The sequence below is a fragment of the Euphorbia lathyris genome, chromosome 4 (genome assembly GCF_963576675.1).
Source record: "Euphorbia lathyris chromosome 4, ddEupLath1.1, whole genome shotgun sequence".
In the NCBI taxonomy this organism is placed as follows: domain Eukaryota; kingdom Viridiplantae; phylum Streptophyta; class Magnoliopsida; order Malpighiales; family Euphorbiaceae; genus Euphorbia; species Euphorbia lathyris.
In genome coordinates, this window is record NC_088913.1 from 18,807,519 (window position 1) to 18,818,671 (window position 11,153).

An 11,153-nucleotide genomic window follows, 5' to 3' on the forward strand; every position below is an offset into this window, starting at 1 on the left:
ATGTTGTTGCTAAAAATGAAGAACAACAACGATCTTTTTTGAGTTGTTACCTAAGATTGTTGATATAAATTTATTACCCTTCCCCTCCAAAAGATTCGGATGGTGGGGTTTGTGAAAAAAAAGCATCAACTTTGACAACAATAGTTTGGTTTCCATAAATGAAAGAATTTACATCTAGGAGGTTAAATGCTGATTTTCTTGTAGTTATTTAATATTATATTTCTATTTTAAAAGTCAATAAATATTACAAAATTAATATATTCTTAATATTAATAAATTTTAACTATTATTGACATAGAAAATAAATTTCTTAATATTAATAAATTTCTGCAACCTTAGAAAATATATATTACAATGTTTTATGTGGCTTGTGACAGTTCATAGTAATATATTTTTATGAAATTGTTGACTACTTCAAATCTAGAAGTTCTGCAAATTTGAACCCGTAAAACACATACAAAAGGTAGTAATATGGAATTAGTTGTATTCTTATTAATGTTGTTCATCTCTGAGTCTGAGCCTGAGCCTGAGCCGCCTGAACTTGTGTTTCCTTCAGGTAATTTTTCACATCATTGTCTGTTCTTCCAGGTAGATGGGAGGCTTTTAGAGACCATCTACTCAACATAACAAGTTCAACCACAGTTATTATTACTATTATGATCAAGTCAACCAGTGATTAATAATTATTTTGTCAAACTAGAACTTCTTTGTGATGAGGACATCCTTCCTCTAAGCTTGAGCCCGGAGCTACGAGGCGGAACACGGGAGAATCCATCGAAGGAAGGCGAAAGCCAAGACAAACCAGAGAGCACGCTTGGCGTGCCTAGCAAGACGCGAGGCATGGCGAGTCCCATTTCCGAAGGAGTGTCAAGGAACTCAGGGACGCGGGGCGTCCCAACTAGTACGCGGGGCACATGTAGCAGCTTCGAGCGAGAATCATCTCAGGAGGTCAAGTACGCGGGGCGTACGCCTAGGACGCCATGCGTAGATTCCAACCCACAGAGCCACCAAGTTTAGGAGCTCCACTACGACGCCACGCGTAAGGAGCATCATCGAGCGTCCCCAAGTTTAGAGACGCAAACACGCGGGGCGTAACTCCTAGGGCACGGGGCGTACTCAACTGGAAGGATACTCTCCTCCAAGTTCTTACCAAGAGGGGACCATTGCTGTTGGTGTTTATTTACTGTTTTACCACCAAACCCTTATTATTAAACTACCATGGACTCTTTCCTTTCCTATCCTACCCTTTACACATGTTTTACCCAAAACTCTATTCATGGGTTTTTAGTCTTTTCTTTTCTTAAATAGGGGAGTATTTAAACTCTCTTCTTTGTAATGTTTGGCAACTTTTTGATAATATTGATTTGAAAGCCTCCATTGGAGCACCAAGGTTCATCCTTGTGGGTTTATTCAACCTTCTAGTTAAGCTAGAGAAGTTTGTATTCTTTGTTGGTTTACGATTAAAACCTCCAGTCGATTTCAATCTACATCACTTTGCAATATATTCATGTTTTGGTAAAATCAATTTGCTATATGATCTTATTTACATCAATTGATTTTGTTCCAATTTTGTTTCAAAAATTACTTAATTTTTAGCATCTAAACAACACTAGTGATTTACATTGTTGCATTTTTTTTCTGCTCCCTGTTACTTGCTTTTTTTTAACCAAAACTTGAAATTTCCAGTAGCATGCTTGTTAATCGATATGGGATATAGAATCTTTTCCCTAGTAGTATGGTCTCAGTCGTGAGAGCCAAGCTAAGGGTTTTGAGGGTTACCAACTCTTTTAAAATATATGGGAGGCGGTGACAATTTCAACCATCAAATTGACAAAGAGGTGTCTAGAGTTTTATTGATCAAATTTGAGAGTTTTAAAAATTGATAATGTCAAATCATAAAGCTAATGTCCTAAGGTACCCTTTTAGAAATAATGCCTCTACTATGAGGTCAATATTGTCTTGCTGAAATTAATGTGTTGTTTTTCTCTTTTTGAAATTTCTACATCTAGCAATACATCAAGAAGCAGAATTGGATCTTCCTTCAAAGAAACCTTCAAAGAATAGGAGTCCAAATAAGAAAAAATTATAGGTAAAACTTGTTATGATTTAGTTTTTATTTTCCATTTCCTTTTCAGTGTGATTCTATCATGTGCATCATTCATTTATTGACTCTTTCTCTAATTTTATTTTCTTGTTACTATTTAAGGTGAACTTTCATAATGATGATGATGATAATGAAAATGAAAATGACCATACTTTAGAAGTCAAGTGTCAAAAGGGTTTCGTGCTTAAGAAAAATATATCACTATTTGTAATGCTAGTAATCTTGTGGCTATAATTTTTGTCGTATATCTTTTTGTTATCTCTGTAATTTTTTTTAACTATGTGATGATAATACATTAAATTAATATAGTGTAAATTGTTATGAAGGGTTTTTCATCTATAAAAAAACATATATATTATATCGATGATCAATTATGGCTAAAGCTTTCTCCTACGGTTAGATTATATTCAAATTTTGTGTTTATTATATATATAAAACAATATAATATTTAATACATATATATAATATTAATAATAATATCATATATATATTTATTGCTATAACAAGTTGTTGTCAAAAATCAAATCTATTTGTAATTAAAAGTACTTATTTATGGAAACAATTTTAGTTCTAGAATAATAATTTTGGCAACATACAAGTTGTAACCATTAACATTCAAAATGTATGGCAATAATATGGGTGGTTTCAAAAAATCAACATTTATGGGAACAACGAGAATTGTTGCCAAACATAAATATATAGCTACGATATGCGTTGTTGTAAAAATGCAAATTATACAGCAACATAAAATGTTGTTTCAAAAAGTTGAAATAAATAGCAACACAACAACGTGTTGTGAAATGTACTAAATCTACACCAACTACGCATCTTGTTGGAAAAAATAAATTTTATTCTCTAGCATGCAGTCCATATTTTGCAACAACAATAGTCCATATTTTGCAACAACAATCGTTGCAAAGACCTTTAGTAACGGAGTGTTTCTCTACAATTGAAAGTCGTTGTGAAACATGTGTTGTTGTGAAAAATATTTTTCGCAACAACCTTATCTGTTGCCAAAAATTAATTTTCTTGTAGGTGTCTCTTTCTCTATTATCTTGTGTTAGGTTTTTAGCCTCCTTACCTATATCTATTTATAGCTAGGGTTAAACCATGAACCTAACCCTAATCCTAATCAAACTAGGTTACATGTGGGTCATAAATGGGCCAAGGCCCGTGCACTCCATTTTATTCCTACATCTCCCATTCGCGCGTAACGTAAACATATTCCATCACTTTGTCTTTTTCATACTCGCAAATAGTTCATGCGACCGATATACAATCAAGAACTCAACCGATGTATACTCGTTGGAAATATACAACCTCTCGAATTACGTGTGTAATTAAAAAATAATATGTTTTATCCTAGACTTCATATCACATCCACTATAATTGTCATTATCTCAGCAGTTCATCTATATTTACAAGCGTGCACATATGCACAACTATCTGGATTTGTGAAATATAGGACCATAAGATGTGAACTTGATAAAGTCTTTCCCTCTTACTACGTTCATTCCATAATAATTCATTTTACTTACTTACTGAGTTGGCCCCTGTCTAAGCTGAATTAGTACCTATCTTGAAGGCATCCTTCCAAAGTAGACAAAATGAATTACACTTTTTGAACTAGTTATGAGTATCGAAGATAACGTTTCGAGAATATTTTTTTCACATAGAGAGTCTCATGCTAGAAAAAAGTGAGATTGTCCTTTTTCCATCTATTGGTCACTAAGCACACATGATATGAAAAACATGTGCTATGGTGTTCTAATCCTTCCATTTGAAGAAAGCGCATGTCTATGCTCAAAACAACACCATACGAAGGTTTCAGTTTCGATGTGTCATACCATCTAATCTTAGGCTACCTCATTATAGGACTACTTTCGGCTATCTAAGACAGAAGATTTCATTCAAGAAACTCTGATTGATATCTCGGATTATAAACAATCTTTTATATACATATTTATCCACTCATATGTATACTTTTATCTTGTAAGCTAATGAATCTAGATCTATTGTGACTGCAAGATGGCGTCAATTATTGAACAAGTTCTTGTTTACTCACAAATTTGCCTCATCCTTAGCTTTGTCACCATAGTTAACAAAATAAGGGTAAACACTAATATGAGTGAGCTGCTACTCTATCTGACATGCTCAATTGCAAACATTAACATATAATATTTACGTATATGTGTATTATAGGTGATTCAAAAAGACACTTTATTAAATTTCAAACACATATCACAAAAGTTACTTGTAGTAGAAATATGTTTAGATCCTAAGTAACACCTCAAACCTAATATGTTTCACAAAAACATCTCTCTTGACATGTTTCGTTAGAGGGTCAGCAACGATGTCATGAGTGGAAACATATTTCATACAGACTTCTTTGCGTGCAACTAATTCTCTAACAAAATGATACTTAATCTAAATGTGCTTTGCTTTACTATGAAATCTTTGATCCTTAGAAAAAACAATAGCAGATTGATGATCGTTGTTGGTTATTACTGGAGAGCTTGTAGTAACAAGGTTTTGGTGATCCATGAATCTATTCAATAAAATGGCCTCCTTGGTTGGAGATGAAGAAGACAGATACTCAGCTTCCATGGTGGATAAGGCTATAAATGTCTGTTTCTTGAGGCTCCGAGAAATTTTCCCATTTCCGATTAAAAAGACGTAGCTGAAAGTGGATTTTCTTTCATCCAAATCTCCTACCCAGTCTGACTTTGAGTATCCTCTTTACAGCAGAACAATAAGTTTGACCTTGGTTGGATTGATATATGCTTACCATCCGAATAGCATGGCAATTATCAGGCGTAGTGCATAACATTGCATGCATAACGCTTCGAACAACATTCGAATAAGGAACATTTTCCATTTTCTGGATTTCTTGTTGGGTTTTGGGGCACATATTTGAGCTCAGAATATGATCTTTGCTCATTGGGCTATCTATGGGTTTACAGTCTTGCATATTTAATTGCACAAGAACTTTGTTGATGTAAGTCTCTTGAGACAAGGTCAATAGTTTCTTTGAGTGATCCCTTGTGACCCCAACGATATATGCAGCTTCTCCCATATCTTTCATCTCAAAACTTGAACTTAACCAAGCTTTGGTTTGATTTACAAAAGTCATATCATTACCTGCAATTAGGATATCATCAACATATAATGATATAACGATAAACTTATTTCTGAAGCGCTTGGTATAGACACGGTGATCTTCTTCGATTTGATTGAACCCATTCGATGTCATCTCATCATGAAAACGAATGTACCATTGTCTTGAAGACTGTTTGAGGCTATAGATAGATTTGATCAATTTGCAAACCTTTTATTCGCAGCCTTCTCGAATGAAACCAACAAGTTGTTGCATATACATTTATTCTTCCAATTCACCATTGAGAAATGCAGTCTTGACATCCATTTGACGTAGCTCCAGGTCCAACCCTGCCACAATTGCGAGTATGAGCATTATGGAAGTAAATCGTACAACTGAAGAGAATGTCTCCCCAAAGTCCATTCCTTCTTGTTGTGTATAGCCCTTGGCGACTAAGTGAGACTTGTATCTTTCGATACTGCCATCAACCTTTAGCTTAATCTTGAGAAGCCATTTGTTCCCAATTGCATGGAAGTCATTTCTTCTTCCATTGGTTTAATCCGTTTGTCCTTTTCGGCACATGAGAGAGCTTGTTGAATATTCTTTGGTTCCGCATCCTCATAAGGAGTTACTAAAATAGCCGAGCCTTCGACACCAAATCATTGGCGATCAACTTTTTTTCTTTTAGTGTGATGCGGTTCCGAATCCTAGTAGAGAAATTTCATGTATTCATCATAATTCGGTATGCTCCCACTGCGACCAAGTTCCATATTTTCATAATAATAGAGAATACCACTCGCTCTTATCCAGATCTAGAGTATCCGTAACATTCTGAGGTACATTGACATGATCTTGTTCCTCAAATTTTTGAGCGATTTGAACAATATTAGGTTCCTTAAACATTCTCCCACTTGAATCGAGAGGTTCGTTAGGCTCTAATTCCTCATAGAGGATGCTATATTGGTTAACATCGCCTGATTTCGGAAACTCATTTTCAGAAAGACAACATCTCGTTATTTAAATCCTGTAACTCTTCCATCTTCATTTCTTCCACTAGAACATATCCTTTTGATAGTTCTGGATATCTTATAAAGATACATTTCTTACTCCTCGAGCCCAGTTTCCCAAACTCACTCAAGAAGCCTAATGGATTTCTCTAACATCTAAAGGACGGGTAAGGAACCCAGATCTAATAATAAGTAAATCAACAAATTTAGGCTTACCTCTTGTAGCGCAGATCCGTTGAATAACAGCGGAAGTAATTGACTTTGGCTTTATATCACCAATCTAGGAGGTTACCATACCAAAGGAGTAATTACCATTGACTCACGAACTACACAAACTAAGAACGAAACTTGAAGACAAAGGGAGAGAGAGGGTTGGAGCATAGGAGAGAGAGAGAGTGAGAGAAAGAGAGAGAGCCTTTTTCTCTATTATCTTGTGTTAGTGTTTTAGGCTCCCTAATTATATATTTATAGCTAGGTTAAATCCTGACCCTAACACTAATTCTAACCAGACTAGATTACGGTAGGCCATAAATGGATCAGTAAATGGACGAAGGCTGTTTAATCTATTTATCCCTACAAAACAAATAAAGTATGATGTTATATTCTAATTTAAAAATTCTAAATTCCATCGTAAATTTTAAATCCTAGAAAATATATTTTAGACCTTTAATTTACAAACCATAATCTTTAAAATATATTAAAAATAGTGATTTATTAATTTGACATAATTCAAATTATTACTTGATATATTTGTATGTAAGTTTCGAAAAGTGAATCTCCATGTAAATTTCCCTTGCTTTTTATATTTCTAAAATTGAGTTTCAAATTTCTTTTATTGGTTTAATACATATGTTGCCCTTATATTTAGTAAAAGTTTCCAACTGTCTCTGAAATTTTAAAAGTTTCAAATGATCTATATTCATATACACTTATATTCAGTGCACTACAAAAAAACAGCCCTTTACGACGGTTTTTTTCAACTGTAGCGACGGTTTTAACCGTCGGTATAAATTATAGCGACGGTCTTATAAACCGTCGGAAATGTGTTGTGAATGCCACCGTTTGCTACACTTAGCGACGGTTTTACAAGAGCATCGGGGTAAGGTTTTTTATAGGGACGCTTTTATAATGGCGGTTTAAACCGCCCCTAGAATAGATTTTCATAAAAAAAACAGAATTTACTGACAGAAAATCGGTCGGCAATAAAAGTTTAATGCCCAGATTAGATTACACCAACGAAATGTCTTGTCGCTAAATCCCTGATTAGTAATTCTATATAATTGCTTTTTTATGGAATGTGACAGCGAACAACCACTGAAGCTAAATCTCTGCTATCTCGTCTTTGGGACAATATCGTCTCATCTTCACTGCTGCTTCTAGAAAGATTATACCCATTCTTCCATGTGTTCCTTTTGTTCTTGAAAGATGAATGTCCATGCTTCTCATCCTGCTAAAAAATCAACAATAAGTCTATGTTGCACCGAAATGAACACGGAAACGCTACTGAAGAGAAATATCACAAAGCATCAAGGAATGAGGCTTACATGTGAAGTCAGCATTTTGCAGGAATTTAGAATCCCAATTCAGATTGAATTCTGCTGCTATTTCATCAAGGAGCTCAAGTTTTATCCCTTTGTAACAGAAACCGGCACAAAACTCTCAGCAAACTGCATGTTTCATTTAACAAGTCAGCTGCAAAATGAAACATGAAACTACTAATCTTTATTGGACTAGAGAATCTAATCTTAATCTAATAATCTATTGCACCTGTAAACGGTTCGAGACTGTTCCCGTATCGTTCAGTGAACACTTTTTAAAGGTCTCGTAGTGTTCCGGAATCTCAGAAATTCTTATTGCAGCATAAATTAGAGATTGCACAGCTTCTTTACAATCCTCAAGTCATTCTCTGCATCAGGAAAAAAAGATTTTAAGTACAAGTGTAACATCATAACTTTAAGACACAAAATGAATAACATAAATCCACATTACCTTTGTTTAGTCATGGCATTAACATTGACTCTAAGGAACAGGGAAAAGTAGTAAAAAAATGCAGAAACAGAGGATTGAAAAGCTCTGCTTCATTGAATCATTCTTCTCTTATTTAATACAGCTAATTAATCATGCAAGAAAAGAAGCAAAAAACCTCAGAATTAGAAAACCAAACCTTTGTTAATTATTTGATAAGCATCGAGTCACCTTGTCTTCCTTGTTTCGCCCTTTGTAATTTGTGTTGTGGCAGACGTGCACTGCATAAATACCCGTAAAAATGAGCTCTAAACTCCTAAAGATCATTAAGCTATTAATTGTATAGATGAAATTGAGAAAGATACAGTGAAATTTGGCAGTCTAGAGAGTGGAACTTACCAAGTAAATACCGAACAATGCTCTTGTATTCTTGCCGCCACTCAAACTAAAAATTTAATACCACTTGTTATCCAAGTACAAGCCTCCTCAACATTTATTTACTTTTTCAACATTAATCACTTAAAAGCGTGAGGTTAAGTGGATCACCTGTGTCCATTTAAGCTGCAGATAAGTTTCCAAGCATGAGGTCTGATTACGGACCTTGATGACAAAGAACCAAAGTATAAATGGGAGGTCGATATATAATAATCAATAAAGTAAAATGGAATATGTGGACATATTGCCAGTTGAACAAGACAACTTAGCTTAACAAATTAGAGTGATACAAGATGACAGAAAGATCGGTAACCAAGCAAGATTGAAAGAAATGACCAATAATAATACATAAACCAATGAAGAGAATAGAACAGCGGGGATAAAATAAAGCAGAAACAAGGAAATGAATGAATACCCTTTGAATTTACAAGAGAAGCTGTCATCCCAAATATCCTAGGAAGATCGGAACCTCCAGATTTGAAGTAGAGGTGATAGAACTCCTGGAAATATAGTGAAATTTGCGAAATGAAGTGGATAGTTACTCGGAAAATCAGTATCATAAGAGGAAGAGAAAGACGAACTCACTTGCAAAATGAATGCATAAGGGGCTCTACCTTTGGCATGATGACATTCGTCGAATGTCAGAACCAATAAGTTGCAACTCCTGGCATGATGACATTCGTCAAAAAGGGATCTTTTGTCCATGTTCAATAATTGCATTTATTTCTACAATAGCAAAATCACAATCAGTCTCTTTCATGACAGTGTTATTTCTATACTTTGTCTCCTAGATTTCACCTCTTTTCATATTTATTTATTTTAAATCAACTTTTAATTAGTATAAGCTAGAGTGACCTATTCAAGTGTATAATACATAGAAAAATAAAAATGAAACTTTGGCCAAGTCAACTAAAATCAGAAGCTAGAGAATATTTCCATTTGGTGCATCAAAGAAGCTGAAACTTTAAAAACAACAATTAGATAACAACAAACAATAAGACTCTTTCTTTCAGCACAATTGAGACATCATCTCCATTATACATGCTATCAAAAACATAACTGAAATAACAACCTTAACACCTCAAAAACTAAACTAAACTAAAACATGGTCAGGAAAAGAAAGACTAGTGACAACAACACCTCCAGAGAAGAACTCACTCTAGGTTGGGATTAGATGGTCAAAGAAGCAGCCGAGGTAGCTGTCCTTGGCGGAGTCCGGCAAGAGCACGGATTCCACGGAAGCAATTCGTCGGTGTTCGCCAAAGGCCCTCAGGCAGATAGATGGTTGAGATTAGGGACACAATACAGAAAATAAGAGTATGGTTAGGTACTTTTGATACTGCAGAAGAAGCAGCAAGAGCTTATGATAAAGCTGCAACTTCTGGCCTTCTTCTTCTTCTGCAGCTTCTTCTACAACTCTTTCTTCTCCCAAGACTTAAAGCACGAAACAGAAACAACAACAACAATAGCTCTACTTCGTCTTGTTCTTCTCCTTCTTTGCCTGTTAAGCAGCAACAAAAGCATCAAATTGAGGAATACAGAGAAGAAGCAACCGATTTTTCGGATACCCAATTCTTTGATTTTCTCAATGATCAAGTAGATTATGCTTTCTTAAATGATCATTACATTAACAGTAATACCAGTTTAACTTCCATTAATGTTATGGCAAACAGCTTTGAGTCATGTTTAAATCAGAAATAAGAGAAAATAGAAATGGATTTGGAAGTAGAAGTGGAGTGAGAAGGAGGAGGAGAAGAGAACAATATAGGAGCTGTAGATTTCCAATTTGTAGATGATGTGGGAATGTCTATCGAGATGAGCCTTCAATGCTTAGAACAGCAATGAAGAGGATGAAATATGAGAGGAAATTCTCAGCTTCTCTTTATGCATTTAATGGCATTCCAGAGTGAGGTAACTAAGCTAGATAGCAAAGAAGAAAACACAGGGAACTCTTCATACATTAGAAGTAGAAGAAAATAACTAATAAGTAAATTGCATAATAGGAGCATACAACAAACTAATAGGAGACAATTGCATATAAACAAAGAGAAAATCGAACAAACACAGTAAACAAACTCATATGCATCTCAAAACAATTAATCACAGTACAACACCAATCTCCAACAACAAAAACACAGTAAGCATCTCAAACCCAAGCAATGGAGCAGAAATCGCCAGAAAAACCAAAGAAAAGCCGAGGTCGGGAAGAGAGAGAGGGAATGGACACAAACCTCCATAGCTTACCTTTGCTTGTGGATTCCGACCGAATTGCTACTCTGTGCAAAATACGCTTGTTAATGCGATTCAGGGAAAAAAATCTAGGTTACAATATTCATTGTAACAGGGGTAGATCAAACGATAACAGGAGCGTTAAGGGAGATTTCAACTATGAAATTGATTACCTCGAGTGCCCACAACCATGAATTTGAGGAGAAAATGGCTGATCTCTGCCCCTCTGATGGGATGCTCGAGGTTCGCCGCCGATGAAAATTTTACTTCGCATCTCATGATCTCTGAAATGAGTTAAGTTTGCCCTAGGTTTACA

At 35.1% G+C, this 11,153-nt stretch overlaps 1 long non-coding RNA gene across 7 annotated transcripts; it reads right to left on the reverse strand.

The window, feature by feature from the left end:
- Nucleotides 1–7,365: 7,365 nt before the first annotated feature.
- Nucleotides 7,366–11,153, reverse strand: LOC136227787 (uncharacterized). 7 transcript variants are annotated; one of them, XR_010688230.1, is made up of 11 exons: nucleotides 11,011–11,153; nucleotides 10,853–10,884; nucleotides 9,767–10,109; nucleotides 9,194–9,272; nucleotides 9,024–9,108; nucleotides 8,720–8,773; nucleotides 8,573–8,618; nucleotides 8,373–8,454; nucleotides 7,976–8,114; nucleotides 7,753–7,875; nucleotides 7,366–7,655 (listed from the first exon to the last, which is right to left on the reverse strand). It is a non-coding gene; the product is annotated as an uncharacterized lncRNA (long non-coding RNA). The 7 variants fall into 7 exon arrangements; XR_010688229.1 differs by having other exon boundaries at nucleotides 9,223–9,334; XR_010688224.1 differs by having other exon boundaries at nucleotides 9,194–9,334.